At 44.7% G+C, this 16653-nt stretch overlaps 1 pseudogene; it reads right to left on the bottom strand.

Annotated features, from left to right (window-relative positions):
* Positions 1–12092: 12092 nt before the first annotated feature.
* LOC129026110 (tubulin beta-8 chain-like) lies at positions 12093–14308 on the bottom strand (annotated as a pseudogene).
* Between the last annotated feature and the right edge of the window lie 2345 nt (positions 14309–16653).

The raw sequence follows: 16653 nt of genomic DNA, 5'->3' as shown, positions 1-16653 counted from the left end.
ATGAGTGTAGCACACCAACATGGCATAAGCATACATAAGTAACAAACCTGCACGTTGTGCCCATGTACCCTAAAACTTAAAGTACAATTAAAAAAAAATATATCCCATAGTGGCAATATAGAACAGTTTGTTTAACCATTCAGTCGTTGAAGGATATCTGGGTTGTTTCTAGTTCTAGGCTATTACAAATAAAGGTGCTATGAACATTTCTGTTAAAAAAAAAAAGTTAAGATGCTACGTTTTGCATACGTCTGCTTTGTTGAAGCCTGTCTCTTTCAGACTTCCTAAACACAATATTCCCATGGCATCTAATCCCAGTGAGTGTTTCAAATCCAGGCTGTGTATCAGATGCCATGGGAAATTCTGCCTCAGGACTGAGGTCGGTTCAAGCATCTGGATGATGTCAAAAGTCCACGTTGTGTGCTGGCCTAACCTGAGAGACTCTAATTGTAGCCTTTAAATTCCTTCTGTCACCAAATCTAGAGTTACATGGCATCTGTACAAGCTAGGTAGCTGAGGCACGGTATCAGCCCTATAAAGGAGCTTTTGGTGCTTTTGTTGTAGGTCTAGCTCCAACTTGGCACTCCAGTTCCAATAGCTAGACTTTCTCTCATCGTGTGTTCTGATCCTTGGATTAGGAACAGTGTTAACTACTCTGATACAAAGCAGTGGTTTTGGTTCCCAACTGGTGACTATTTTGCCTCCCAGGGGACATTTTTGGTTTTCACAACTGGGATACGGTATTAGAGGGTAGAGGCTAGGGATGGTGTGAAGCATGTGGCAGAATCCTCTTCTGCCCAGAATGCTAACAGTGCCAAGGTTGTGGAGCCTTCCCACCCAAGGGCTTAGTCTATTCCTTGCTTTTGCCAGCTCCCTAACCCTTAAACACAACAGTTCAAATTTATATGCATAAGCATCTCCTAGGGACCTGCATGTTTCCAATATCAACTACTGAGACCCATCCGTAGAGATGCAGGCTTAGGAGGTCTAGCATTGGGCTGAAAATTTGCATTTTAACAAGTACTCCAGGTCATTCTGAAGCAAGTGGTACAAACCACACATTGAGGAGCACCGCCTTCAAGAGACTGAATCTTGCTTCCCAACACTAGCTTGGTATCTGAGACCATCTGACTGCTGACTGGCTTTCCTGGCACAAACATTCTGCATGTAGGCACAGTGTGTTCCTGGACTCCATGTCACCTCGTTCACCCTCATGTTCCCTCGGTTCCTGTCCCCAGTCCAGCGAGCAGAACTGATTACAGATCTTGACAACAGAAGATACAGATTTAAAATAACTTGCCTGTTCCCGTGGACTTTATCCACTAGTGAAGGAGGACAAGTGGACAAGGGGAGAGGGTAGGTGGGGGCTCCTTCCCTGTTCCTCCCATTCCACTTTATACAAACCCCAGCTAGGCCACTGGGAGAGCAACGGAGATTAAGAATGACTGCATCTAAATATTGTCATCTGGTCCATTCTTCTATCTTGAACACAAGGTTATCATGAGTTTTGTTTAAAGCACTACTGAAACCAAGATAAACTCTGGCTTAGCAAGCCCCTGACAGATCAGTCTAGTAATCTTATCAAAACCAAGATTACCTAAAAGCACTAACCAAAGGAAAAGCTCCCTCACCCCAACCTATGACTGCTCACATTTTTCAGATTGAATCATTTCAATTGTATTTTAAGGTTCATTGACTCTTTACCACCTCCAAGCTGCTCCTGAACACGACTGATTATTAATTTTGAAAACTTTTTCACTTCTAGAATTTCCACTTGGGCCTTTGTTATTACTGTAGTTTCTTCTTCTCTGCTGTGATTTCCTATCCATTTATTATAAGAGTTTTTGGGGTTTTGATTTTAGTAAGATTTATAATAACTACTTTAAAAATCCACACTAATTCCAACATCTGGGTCATCTCGAGGTCAGTCTCGATTGATTGCCTTTTTCTTTGAATATGTTTCTTTTTATGTTTGATATAACGGGATTGAATCCTGAAGATTGTAAAAAGTGGATATTTTTTGTTCCTCTGAAAATTTTGATAATTTTTTTTAATTTTTTTTCTATTGTATACTTTACATTTTCCTCCAAGGGTTTTAACATTTCTATTTCTCAAAACATTTATGTTTATGTTAAAAATTATACAAAGTAGCTTGGTACAGTGGCTCCTATCTGCAATCCCAGCACTTTTAGAGGCCAAGGCAGGAGGGTCACTCAAGCCCAGGAGTTGGAAACCAGCCTAGACAACAGGGCAAGACCCTGTCTCCACAAAAAATTAGGATGGTGCAAAAAGTAATTGCGGGTTTTGCCATTACTTTCAATGGCAAAACCCACAATTACTCTTGCACCAACATGATAAAAAATAAGCTGGTTATGGTGGTGGTGTGTGTCTGTGGTCTCAGCTATTTGGGAGGTGAAGGCAGAGGTGGGAGGATTGCTTGAGCCCAGGAGTTCCAGACCAGCCTGAGACACTGTCTCTATGAGAAAAAAAAAATTAGCCAGGCCCACATACCTGTGGTACTAGCTACTTGGGAGGCAAAGGCAGAGGTGCCAGAATCACTTGAGCCCAGAAGCTCAAGGCTGCAGGGCACTGATTGTGCCACTGCACTCCAGCCTGGGTGATGGAGCACAACCCTGACTCCAAATAATAATAATTACAAAAAGGAAAGACCTAGAACACCAGGTTAAGTATTCTAAAATTTAGCTGACTTACTCTGTTCTCCATAAAACAGGGTTGCCACAGAAAATATAGCATGCCCAGTTAATTTTAAATTTCAGATAAACAAATACTTTTTTCAGTGTAAATATATCCCATGCAATATTTGGGATATACTTATACTAAAACATTATTCCTTGTTTATCTGAAATTGAAATTTAACTGGGTATTACATAATTATAGTAGCCTGACCATAAAAGATATGTAGGCTGAGCAAAATTCTGCTTCAAGCTTTATAATAAATGCATTATTAATCAACAACTATTATTTACTGAGACCTGTGTAGATCCCCTTATTTATCTTTTTAAATGTGGAACTAGGAAAGCTACATAAAAAAACATTTATAGAAATGACTGTTCTATAAAGCTGAAAGGAAAACTCTAGCTTTTATTTTTCTCCCCAAACTTAAGCTTTATTCTACATTTGTATAAACAATAAAATTACCCCTCAACTTTGGAAGCACAGATAATAATATAAAAATAAAGCAAAGATCCAAGAAACATTTAACAGGCAGCAAATCTTTGATGTCATCTAACTACAGCAACTAAACATATAATAATTTAGAATGATCCATTAATTATAAGAATAAATTATTTTACAAAGCATAACTATTAATATTATTGACCATCATAAGAACAAACATTTTAACTAAAACACCATGAATACTTTACAGAAAGGGGTGAGTTGCAGACACAGTCATTCTTGGATTTCTTTCAACACCAGGCTTTCTTCCCTTTTGACCTGAGCTGGGAGTTGAATATTTCCTCTCTTTGCCCTCTGACCCTCTAGTCTCTGAAGCATCTTTTGTACTAGAGGTGTGTGCAGAGACTTCATGGAAATTTGGATTTCCTAATTTGTTGTATCTTCTAAGCACTGCAGTTGTATCTTCTGTTGTATCTTCTAAGCACTGCAGTGATCTGGATATAGAGCTGTTGCTCTTGCGTGTATAAGTGTAATATTCTGATTCAAAAAAGGAAGTGAAAGGAAGGGAGTTGATTACATTTGGCTACAGAAAAAAAGATGACATTAATAATAAAAATAAATAATAATTGTACTTGTAATATAGACATCTGAAGGTTTTAGTTCTAAGAATGGCAGTCTACATAAGAAAATTAGGTAAAAATAATTAATGTGTATTATAATTACTTTAACCAAAGAAAAAGTATAATTTAAAGATAGCTGTTTAAGCATCAAATTGTAGCAATTGGTAAAAGTATATATTAGTCATATTTATTAAGTGACACACAGTGATACTGAAGGCAATTATTTCTCAGCAACATCATTTTTTCCCAACAAGAACATACTACATCCTAGACATGAAATGAAAATAAGCTTTAATTTTCACCACAGGAGGGCGACAATTAGAGACCTGAAGTGGTACAGATCCATTAGAGGACCATATCCATAAGCCTATAAGCCTCTACTGTAAGAGCAAGAATTTTTAAGGAATCTCGGTGAAGGCTCATTTTCAAAAAAAAAATACAAATATTAAAGCCTTTGAAACGTAAATTATTTTTTGCAGTTATTACATTGAGGACAAAGTAATAGTTGCAAAGTTAAGATTTTTATAACTATCCCTAAAATTGATTCTCAGTTACTCCATTGATCTACATATGTTAAGGAAAAAGGCAAGACAAAGATATGTTTAAATAGTTTCCAATTTTTAGTAATCAGCTTTAATATAAGGTATACCCAAATAATGGTGAATTAAATGACCGTGAAAGCACGTTATAGCAGATGCCCGCTCATCAACATGCCTTGAAATTCAAGGTTTATAAGGTGCATAAGGGCAAAGGTTTTGATGTTGCCATTACATTCACAAAAGTATCTGAGGCACGTACAGCATGAAGTTCACTAAGTGCTTGCAACATGACCAGCACTAAATTTTGTTGAATGAATACGTGAATACTTTTGTATAGCATCTGTTCAAAGTCTCTGATGTAAAAATGAAAATAATCTGAAAATATGCAAAACTGAAATTTCCCACATAGGGCTGCCAATTCATACAAACCCCAAGATGAATTTTAAAATGAGAACATGACAATAAAATCAAGTTTCAAAATGGCTGGCCTTTTTAAGTAAAACCCATGTTCAAAAAAAGGAATAAGACATCAACTGTTTTGAGAACCAAAATTTTACTGCTGCTTTTCTAACACCCTGTTGCTAACCTAAGCCCCCATCCTCTTACTGTCAATAACAGATTTTCATCATCAAATACAAGAAACAGGCTGGGTGCCTGTCAATAACAGATTTTCATCATCAAATACAAGAAACAGGCTGGACACAGTGGCTCACACCTGTAATCCCAGCACTTTGGGAGGCTGAGGTGGGTGGATCACTTGAGGTCAGGAGTTTGAGACAAGCCTGGCCAACATGGTGAAACCTCATCTCTACTAAAAATACAAAAATTAGCTGGGTGTGGTGGCGGGCGCCTGTGATCCCATCTACTCGGGAGGCTGAGGCAGGAGAATCACTTGAACCTGGGAGGTGGAGGTTGCAGTGAACTGAGATTGAGCCACTGTACTCCAGCCTGGGCGACAGAGCAAGACTCTGCCTTAAAAAAATAAAAACAAAAATACAAGAAACATCTCAAAAACAATATAATCACTATTCTAACAAACCACAATCCACAAACAAGAATAGAAGTTTCAAAAATAAGTTTAAAAGAAAAAGAAATTCATTTTACCAACCACTCACTTTTAAGCTGATAAAACTCCATGGCTTCCTTAAGAAACAAGAATCCTTTCGATGCTGAGCAGGTCAGTTTGGAAACTACCCCACCTCATTTTTCAGTACTTTTTTCCAAATACTTGAGTTGATCCTGAGGTTCTCTATTTCTCTCACATTTGATCCTTGCATGAGTTACTGAAGTTGAAAAGTATTTAAGAAAACACAGTGGTATTCTTCACTCGTGTAATTTGTTCATGTATCAAATAAAGGATGGAGAGAAAACTGGATGAAATACCAGAAGTTAAGAGATACATCAAAAACAGTACCATAAGGGGAAAATTTATAGCTATAAATTATAAAACATAAGATACTGAAACAACTTTACTCCTAAGGAACTAAAAACAGAGGGAAAAAGAGGGACTACTAAAAGAGGGACAACTAAAAGCTAGCAAAATTTAAAAAATGATAAAGATAGCAGTGGAAATAAGTGAAATAGAGAACAGAAAAACAATATCAAAAATCAACAATACCAAGTTTGTTCTCTGAAAAAGATCAAAACTGACAAAATTTTAACTAGATTGACTAAAAAAAGGGAATACTCAAATTACTAAACTCAAACATAAAATGGGTACATTACTAACAAATTTTTGGAGTAAAAAGGGGATGTAGGAGAGTACCATAAGGAATTATACACTAAAAACTTGAATAACCTAAATAAAATGAACAAATTCGTAGAAACAAAAAACCTAAGACTGAATCAGAAAAGTTGAATAAACCTATTCAGCAAGGAGATTCAGCAGGAAGATTGCATCAGTAATCAAAAACCCAGCAACAAAGAAAAGCCTGGACCAGATGGCTTCACTGTTGAATTCTACCCAACGTTTAAAGCAGAATTAACACCAGTTTTTCTCAACCTTTTTCAAAACGTTGAAGAGGATGTAATGTTTTCTAACTTATTCTACGAGGACAGTATTACCCCGACAGCAAGCCAGACAAAGGCACCATAAGAAAACTACAAACAAACATCCCTTACAAATGCTGATGCAAAAATCCTAAAATACCAGCGACTCAAACTTAGCAGTACACTAAAAGATTATACACTATGAATGAGTATAATTGACTCCTGAAATAAAATTATGTTCCAACACATGAAAATCAGCACAATATCACATTAACATAAAGGAAAAAACCGTCATGTGATCACATTTTAATCAAAGAAAAAGCATTTGTGAAAATTTAACCCACATTCATGATAAAATGTACTTAATAAACTATAAAAAGAAAACATCTTAACATAATATCATATAAAAAAAAAAAACAAAAACAAAACACAGCTAACATGGTGAAAGACTGAAAACTTTTACCCTAAGAGCAAAAACAAGGATGCCTGCTTTTACTACTTCTATTTAATATAGTACTGAGAGTTCTAGTTAGTTAAAACATGAGTAAAAGAATAAAAGATATTCCAGTTTTTTAAAAAGTAAAATTATCTGTTTGCAGATGACATAACCTTATATATTAAAAATCTTTTAGTTTCTGTGAAATAAACTGTCAGACGCAATAAATAAAATTCAGCAAAGCTGCAGGATACAAAATCAATACACAAAAATCAGTTGTATTTCTACGATAACAATAAACTATCTGAAGAAATCAAAACAACAGTATCATGTATGATAGTATCAAAAGAATAAAATACTTAGAAACCCACTTAACCAAGGAAATGAAAAACCTGTACAGCAAAAACTATAAACGTGGCAGAAAAGTATTAAAGATAACACAAATAAATGAAAAGACATCATGTGTTTATGGACTGGAAGACAAAACCTTGTCAAGATGCCATTGTTATCTATAGTCACCTACAGATTCAATAAAATCACTATAAAAATTCCAATATTTGCAAAAATAGAAAAACCTATTCTAAAATTCAAATGAAATCTCAAAAAATCCCAAGTAGCCAAATCAATCTTAAAAACTAAGAAAGTTAGAGGACTAACACCTCCTGGTTTCAAACTTATTCAATGCTTCAGTACCCAGAACAATGCTGTACCAGCATAGAGGCAGACATAAAGACCAATGCAATAGAAATAAAGAACCAAAAAATATGGTCATGATTTTTAACAAGGGAGTCAACACTATTCAATGGGGAAAGGATGGTATTTTTTAAATGGTGTTTAAAATGGATATTTACATATATCCATATGTATGTATATATCCCAAATTAGCTTTATCTGTCATGTATGTTGCAGATCTCCCCAGTCTGTTGACTTTTGACTTGGAGGCATTTTTCTCTCATACAGAGTTTCAATTTTTATGGAGTCAAATACATCAGTCTTCTAGTCAGTAACTTCTTCATGGGTATGGTGTTTCATTTTAGGATGATAAAGTTGTAGATATGGATAAATTTGATTAATTAGATGGTTGGATAACACTGAATATACTGGATGCCACAGAACTGTACATTTAAACATGGTTAAAATGGTAAGTTTTATGTTATATATATTTTACCACCAAAAAAGGGCCAGGCTTACATGTTTGTATGTTAGGGGTTTGGAGTAACTCTAACATTTATTCCCCTCCAGGGGAATAATTTATAAACACCCACACAAGAAAAGTAGATACTGACTTCACAAATCTCCTTACAAGTCCCACAGCAGGCGCTGTCTGGGAAAGCTGAGGTGGAAAAAGTCATATAAACTTGAGGTCAATGTGAGACCTCTCATCCCTACTCTGGAATCAGATGAAGGAAGGCATGCATGCAGGCTGAGCTGGAGAGATGAGCTGGGGTCGGCAGAACAGTCCTCCCATGAGCCTAGACCTTAAGCTCTCCCACATACTCTCAGGCATGTATCAAACCAAGAAAGCAGCTAGGAGGGCAACACGGCTACCTGTATACAGGGAGCTATGAAATATCTGATCTGCGCAAGTGATGCACAAGGAGACAGAAGCAGTCTGACCTTTACACAGTGACTTGGCTCAAATAATTTCAGGCTGTCATTAACCAGGTGAGCTCCTCTTTCTCTCTGAGGTAGGTAAACCTGAGGGGGCAAAGCGGGAATTGGGGATAATGGAAAAGAAAGCCTGGTAGTATTTCTTCTAACTCTGTTATAAATAAAAAGTAAAACAGATGCCGTTTCTCAGGGCCCAAATGTTAGATGAAAAAATGTCATCTCAGTCATGTGATGTGGACTTCAGCAGAGCAGGACACACATGGTCATTTATCCTTTCCCTCTGCATGTTGTGTACTTTTTCAGTTTATAATGTACCTGATCCACTTGTATCATACTAGCTGCAAACAAGGCCACTGAATGTCACACCAGGTGGCCAGCATGTCTGTGAAGGGCAGAAACTGGGGCAGCCAAACAGCTGGCAGTGGCTAGCTAGGAAGTACCTGATGCCTACTCCATAGAGGACTCCACACTTAAAAGATCTGCCTCACTAGTTACCCCCCCAAATAAAAAAATAAAACCCCTCCAGGGAACATGTGTGTGTACACGCAAAAGTACATGCACAGCTACATGCAAAGGGGAAAGGCTAGGAAAGAACCAAATCCACCTCTGAACACCAGTTACTTGTGAGGAAGGGGCAGATGAAGCCCACTATCAGCATTACGCACCTTTTCAACTGTGAGCTTGCATCAATTTTGGCAATTTCTCATAAAAAGACAATTTTCACTCCTTGGGTCATCACCCAGGTCCTGCAAAACTGAGCCACCAACAACCACCTGCACCATTTCCCATGAGGCCAAATAATGGCTTCCCTCAAAGCTCAGCCCTCCCACCCACCTTCCCAAGTCCTCTCCCATGCAGGGGGCTGCTGGCCTCCTGGGGTACAGGGGTCCAGGCCAAACCCAACCCACAGATGGTTGGTGAAACCAGCACGTATCCAAGGGCCTTTCCCCTACCTGGGCCATGTGCCCACTGCATAGATAGGCCTGTGCTTGCTCCCCAAGGACAGAGACTCCCTTTTCTTCCGTTGGAATGAGGGGTGGGGAGATTTGATGGTATCCTGTACAGGCTGGATGTTAATCTGATAAGGTGCTCTTGGAAAAGCTTGCCTGAGTTCGGCGTTTTCTCAGCACATGGTGTTTGCTGCCCCTTCAAGCTGCAGAAATCTCAGAAGGTAAGTGCTACTGCAACCCCCATTTACTGGTGAGCAGAGGTCAGATGATCTGCAGCCAGCCAAGCAGCTGCTAAGTGGCCAACAGGCTCGATCTGCATCTCACTTCCAGAGGCCCTGCCTGGCTGCTGGGACTGCCCCGAGACTCCCTCCTCCTCCTCTTCTCTCCACAGCTCTCCCGGTTTCTATCCACCGCTGTGCTCCAGGTGGGGAACACCTATGGATGCACCAGGGTGCAACTACTCAGACTCCAGTGTGCAGAAGGGTCCCGGCTCCATGCTGTTTCCATATCCCAGTCCAAGCTCATCTAGAGCTTCAGCAAATCCAAGCCTCTCTGAATTCCCTGCAAGACCAAACTGAGCCCTACAACCCCCACTCCACTGGTTAGCTGCCAGTCCCAGCCCCTGCTCCCTCCTGGGCCCCTGTCTGTACAGTTCTGGAGTCCTACAAGAATGTTGAGATTCTAAGCCGACTCTCACCCAAAGAAGTAAACAACCAGGGATCTCCAGGGGTAGAGAACATACCCAGACAGGTTCTGCTGCCTGTAGGCCTGATGTCCTTCCCCCACAACACGCCATGCTTGCCAGGCTGGAAGAGGGACTCCAGAAACTTGGGAAACCTGGGCCTGTAGCTGGCATGTGGAAAAGAGGCCTGGAAAAGCACCACTCCTGTCCCTGAAGCCCCACATGGAACCAGGTAATTGGGAAATACATGGGCACCAAGCCTGACCCCCCACTCAGACCCAGGTGGGAACTGCAGCAGTGACTTGCCCCCTCTGCCACTGGCTGTACCATTATGGGAGGGAGGAACGTCTAGCCCCACACGTGAGTGGAGACACTAGGTGTGGGCAGGTTCCAATGGTTGCTGCAGCTGAACCTACCCAACCAGGTCCATGCAAGACCATCTCAGATGGGTGAGCACCTGGGTTGGGCAAGGACCTCCCTCAGAGAGTGAGAGCCACTGAGGGGGGTGTCACAGAGGCCACTTTTCCTGCTCCAAGAACAGGTTGGGGGAGCATGGGGGACCTCTCCCACCTCCCAGCTGCTTCCAGGAGCCACTTCTTTCAAGATGAGGCACTCTCCTGCCTGCCTGTTCCCCATTTGGCTGCAATAGACTATTGCCAACATTCAGAGAAAAAGGGGCCTCACCTGTTTTCCCGGACATGTCAAAGGCAGGTGGGTATGCCCAGGGGACCTGGGGTAGAACCTGTACATCTGCTCACCCGCAGGCTATGCTGGCTTCATCTTATCTGTGTGATGGAGGTGGGGGTGGGGGTGGGGGTGGGGGTGGGGCTTACCAAGGGGTCATCACACACAATGGACAAGTTCTACAAGAGCCAGGGAGAAGAGCCCTGTCCGTGCAGGCTGCCCAGCACCCAGCTCACACACACACCTCTTATTTGACAGCTTCTCCAAAGCAGGCTTTGCAGTCCAGGCTCCCTGAGAAGCCTGGGGAGGAGACTCTGCCAGGCTGATGGGCCTGTCCCCAAAGGTGCCACCCTCACCAGGCTCATCCTGACAATCTTGGGTTATCTTTGCCTGAAGCTTTGGAGTGGGGACAAGGAGACAGCAGACAGTACGCATCACCCACCTTTCCGGAGACCATCAGCCCTCCAGACTGGGGCAGGTCAGACCTCCACTCGGGCGTTTTTCTCACTGGTTGCCAGCTGGGGGAAGCAGCACTTGTGAGTACCTACCTGCCTGTCTCCCCAGGTCCTGCTCAGAAACCCCATCTGCACCTTTGGAGAGACTGCCCTGAGCACAGAGGCCCAGCAACCACCATCTACCGTCCCCGGGACCTAATCCCCTTCTACATGGGGTTCAGTGCATGTCACAGGCCCAGCAACCACATCTACGGCCCCCGGGACCTAATCCCCTTCTACATAGGGTTCAGTGCATGTGAGTCTACACTGGGCTTGATTCCTGGTCAGTGTATCCCTGCCAGATATCCCATGCCCACCTCGTTAAGAGCATGAGGCCACACAAACACACCCAGGCCGTCATGGTGATGGAGTGGCTGGGCTCCCACTTGCCCAGCCTTCATTGCTGGTTCAGAGCCAGCTGTGACCACATTCCTATCCCGAGATGGGACTTTGGAGACATTGTCCATCAGGGTCGCTGACCCCTTTCAAAGTTTCAGAAACAGAGGGCCCGCTGGTCCCCTAGAAGTTTGGCACACGGGATAAGCCAAGGCTTGCCTTCAGGAACAGGTTTTCCACCACATCGCTGCCCAAGGCCCAGGGCATCCCCAAGTCCGTGTGAAGCCTGCCTGCCATGTCCACAGCCCATGCCGACCCCTCCTGGAACCACTGGAATGCTTGTTCCTGGGCACGTGATAAGCCCAGACAGCTTCAGCCTTGCAGGACAACTATGCGCATCTGGCAGCAGTAGCCAGAGAACCCATGGAAAGTTGGCGGTGAAGCCAGATGCTGTGAAAATACATTAGGCAAAACTGCATACTACGAAAGTGATTTAAAATGCAGCAGCAGGAGAGGTGAAGACACAAACGAACAAGTGCGTAGTGACACATGGCTGTCAGAACACAGTAAAGAATCCACACTGCTTCCCCCCTTTACCTAGGAAAGGAGAGTTCTAGGCCACCTCCTCCTCGGCAGTGGCATCCTGATATTGCTGATATTCAGACACCAGGTCGTTCATGTTGCTCTCGGCCTCGGTGAATTCCATCTCATCCATGCCCTCGCCCGTGTACCAGTGGAGGAAGGCCTTGCGCCTGAACATTGCTGTAAACTGCTCTGAGACACGCCTGAAGAGTTCCTGGATGGCTGCGTTGTTCCCAATGAAGGTGGCCGACATTTTCAGCCCCCGGGGTGGGATGTCACAGGCGGCTGTTTTTACGTTGTTGGGGAGCCAGTCAGCAAAGTAGCTGCTGTTCTTATCTTGAATGTTGAACATCTGTTCATCCACCTCCCTCATGGGCTTTGACCCCTGAAAATGGGGCCGCCGTTAGGCAGCGGCCGTGACGGAGTTCGCAGGTCGCCATCATATTCTTAGCATCAAACATCTGCCGGGTGAGCTCAGCCACGGTCAAGGCCCGGTACTGCTGGCTGCCCCGGCTGGTCAGTGGGGCGAAGCCGGGCATGAAGAAATGCAGCCGGGGAAACGGGACCATGTTCACGGCCAGCTTCCGCAGGTCGGCATGCAGTTGGCCCGGGAAGCGCAGGCACGTGGTGACCCACTCATGGTCGCAGACACCAGGTGGTTGAGGTCACCATAGGTGCATGTGGGCAGCTTTAGGGTCCTGGAATATACGTCATACAGTGCTTCGTTATCTATGCAGAAGGTCTCATCCGCGTTTTCTATGAGCTGGTGGACTGAGAGGGTGGCGTTGTAGGGCTCCACCACGGTGTCCGACACCTTGGGCGAGGGCAGGATGCTGAATGTGTTTATGATCCTGTCTGGGTACTCCTCCCGGATCTTACTGAGCAGAAGGGTACCCATCCCAGACCCAGTCCCCCCACCCAGGGAGTGGGTCAGCTGGAAACCCTGCAGGCAGTCACAGCTCTCAGCCTCCTTTCTGACGACGTCCATCACTGACTCCATCAGCTCCGCGCCTTCTGTGTAGTGTCCCTTGGCCCAATTGTATCCAGCCCCCCTCTGACCTGTAAGACAGTACAGCCGGTCACTCGATGGCCAGGTTTGCGGTCATCAGTGGTCACCACCATAATGCAAAAAGGGCCAAGTGTCACGTGTGAGGTGAAAGCACCATTCGCCCTGCAGGTGGAGCAAAAGAAACCCCCTCCCCCGGAGTTACAGGACAGCAGCTTCCCCTGTTAGGAATTAAGTCAGGCGTCAAACCTGAGATGGGCTAACAGACCTCACTGCAGGTAGAGCAAATGAAACCCCCTCCCCCGGAGTTACAGGACAGCAGCTTCCCCTTTAGGAATTAAGTCAGGAGTCAAACCTGAGAGGGGCTAACAGACCTTGCTGCAGGTAGCTCCTGCCCATTTTCAGGGAAGGCAGCAGCCAAGGCCCCAACTCAGCTCCCTGCAGGGAGTTTACATCAGTAGCTCCTCACCTTGAGGAGCCACCCGGGCCTTCCTCCCAAAGCCCGTTTAGGAGAGATGGACTGAGCGACTCGACTGGGAGGACAGGAGGATGTTCAGGGGCCCTGGCTCCACAGTTCCCACAGGATGACCTTGGGCCACTCCTAGATTTTGAGCTGCCCTGGCCCCAGCCCTCTCCCGCAGCTCATCGAAGATGAAGTTGTCTGACCTGAAGACCTGACCGAAGGGCCCTGAGTGCAGAGAGTCCATGGTGCGGGGCTCCATATCCACGAGCACAGCGCGGGGCACGTACCTGCCACCTGCGTGGGGCGGGAGCGCATCAGGAGGGGAGGGCCGCGTTCCCAGGAGGTCATCTCACCGCTGGCCTCGTTGTAGTACACGTTGATGCTCTCCAGCTGCAGGTGGCTGTCCCCGTGGTAGGTGCCAGCGAAGTCCATGGCGTGTTCATCAGAGATCACCTTCCAGAACTGCCAGAGACGGGAGGGGCCAGACAGACCAGGGCTGAGTCATGAGGGCGCCCCAGCCCCTCTCCCACCCGCACCCCCATCCCTAGGCCGCCATGTCCCTGGGGTCCACCCCGGCCGTCTCGCCAGCACCTAGTTCCACCGCGTCCCCGGCAGGGATCCCAAGGGCCGCAATGCAGGGACTCCGCCCCCGCCACTGCCAACATCTTCCCTGGCTCCCCCGGCAGGCCCGGGCTGGGCCCTCAGAGCCCCCGCTGCCAACCTTGGCGCCGAGCTGGTTCCCGCACTGCCCGGTCTGCGTGAGCACGATTTCCCTCATGGCCAAGGCGGGATCAGGGCTGTAGGAGAAAGGCGAGAAGGAGGAGCAGACGCGCAGCGACCCAGCCTGCCCTCCGCCAAAGCTTAAATAGCCCTGCGCTCACCTCCCCCAGCCTCGGATTGGGCTCCCAGAATAAGCAACAGCTTTGCTTCCACACAGGTGCACCCTCCTGTTAATCCCTTGGCGTTGAACGTCTGTTGGAAAGCTCAGGTGTCCTTGCGTGGTCCTTTCCACGTTGGAGAAAGCTGCTCAGCTGGAGAACTTCCTCACGCTTCTTTAGTAAGACTAAATTCCTAGCTGAGCTGAAACTGAATTTTCCTCCCATGTGGGAGGGGAAGACTCTTGTTTCCATATTCACAGAGTGCCTTTGCAAGTGTCCTAGATTGATGACATATTTTTGTAATGGATGCGTCCTTTCATCTATTAGGAGATCTGTGGTTAGGAAAGGCCTTCCGTATGTTAACTCAACAGACTTAATTATACGTTTTACTTTGGAGCAGTTCAAACCCGCAGTAAGCTATGGGTGTTAGAGATAGTCAGGCCTCTGATTTAGCTAGAGTCTTCTTTAGAGTAGGATTAGCCCTTTCACCTTTCCAGAGGACTGCAGTCTCCAGCAGAGTGAAGGTAATATTGGATTCTTAAAGTTGAGGATAGGTGTTGGGATACGCCTGCTGTGAAAGATGGGCCATTGTCACTTTGCAGGCTTTTAGATTACCCAAACTGAGGAGTTATTTCTTCCGGTAAACATTTTTCAGATGGGGTGGGGAATGCCTCGATCTAAGCAGTGAAGGTATCAGTAAGCATTAGCAAATATTTGAATCTCCTGCAGAAAGGCATTGGGGCACATTAGAGTTGCCAGTTCTCACCTGGATAGGTTCCTCAACTTTGGACATGTTTAACTGGAGAAGGAGAAAATTGCTGGCCGTTTGGGTCATGTCAGGCACAGAGCTCACAGTGCTGAGTCACCTGTTTTAGTGTCTTGAAAAGATTTACCCCTATAAACAAATGAGACATTAACAGAAACAATCCCTTCTAGGGTGAAAAGAATCATGAAAGTGCTGAGTTATGTTCCTGTGATTGGTACTTGACATTAATAATTTATTACCATCATTCAGTCAGCCAGAGGGGCCCTGGAATGAAATGCAATCCCTGGCCCATTTTTGTTCTTCTTCAGGGTATTCCGGCCCAGTTCTATGTATGCTGACCAGCACGCCCATAAGCTTCACTGGCCCTTTCAGTGCAGGGGCCTTGGCTGCAGCATCTACAAGGGCATTTCCTTTTACATGGTCAGCCTCTCTTTTGATGTCCACTGCAATTAATTATTGTCACTTTCTGGCAGCAAAGCAGCATTCTAACAAACTCAAAATCTGAATGATGTTGTATGGGAAAGCCCTTGGGGGTCAGGAGTCCCTACCCATTCCAAATTGCAGCATAAGCATGAAGCACTAAAAAATCATACTTGGAATCAGTGTAAATGTTAACTTTTAAATCCTTTCCAACTGCAGGGGCCTAGTAAGTTCAATTAACTCAGCTTTTTGAGCTGAGGTCGAGGCCAGCAAGGCTTGTGCCTTGATTCTCTTGTGCTGACTAATAGTAGCATATCTAGCTCTCCTGTTTTCCTGATGCATAAAACAACTTGCATCTGTTAACCACTCTTCCTCAGGATGGTCAAGTCTGGCCTGCTAGAATACATTTGTTTCATAACCTGTGACATGCTTTAGCTGTGTCCCCAGTCAAGTCTTATCTTGAATTGTAGCTCCCATAATTCCCATATATCATGGGAGGGACCCAGTGGGAGGTAATTGAATCAGGGGATGGTTCTTTCCCATGCTGTTCTCGTGACAGAGAATAAGCCTCATGAGATCTGATGGTTTATTTATTTATTTATTTTTGAGACAGTCTTGCTCTGTTGCTCAGGTTGGAGTGCATTGTCATGATCTTGGCTCACTGCAACCTCTGACTCCTGGGTTCAAGTGATTCTCCTTTCTCAGCTTCCTGAGTAGCTGGGATTACAGGTGCCCACCACCATGCCTGTTTAATTTTTGTACTTTTAGTATAGACGGGGTTTCACCATGTTGGCCAGGCTGGCCTCCATCTCCTCACCTCAGGTCATCCACTGCCTTGGTCTCCCAAAGTGCTGGGATTACAGCTGATGGTTTTATAAAGGGGAGTTTCCCTACACAAGCTCTTTTGACTGCTGCCATGTAAGAGATGTGACTTTGTTCCTCACTTGCCTTCTGCCAAGAGTGTGAGGCCTCCCCGACCATGTAGAACTGTGAGTCAATTAAACCTCTTTTCTTTATAAGTTACCCAGCCTCAGATATGTCTTTATTAGCAGCATGAGA

The sequence above is a fragment of the Pongo pygmaeus genome, chromosome 17, assembly GCF_028885625.2.
Source record: "Pongo pygmaeus isolate AG05252 chromosome 17, NHGRI_mPonPyg2-v2.0_pri, whole genome shotgun sequence".
In the NCBI taxonomy this organism is placed as follows: Eukaryota; Metazoa; Chordata; class Mammalia; order Primates; family Hominidae; genus Pongo; species Pongo pygmaeus.
The sequence above is the reverse complement of the archived record's forward strand: the minus strand, read 5'-3'. Positions and strand labels throughout refer to the sequence as shown.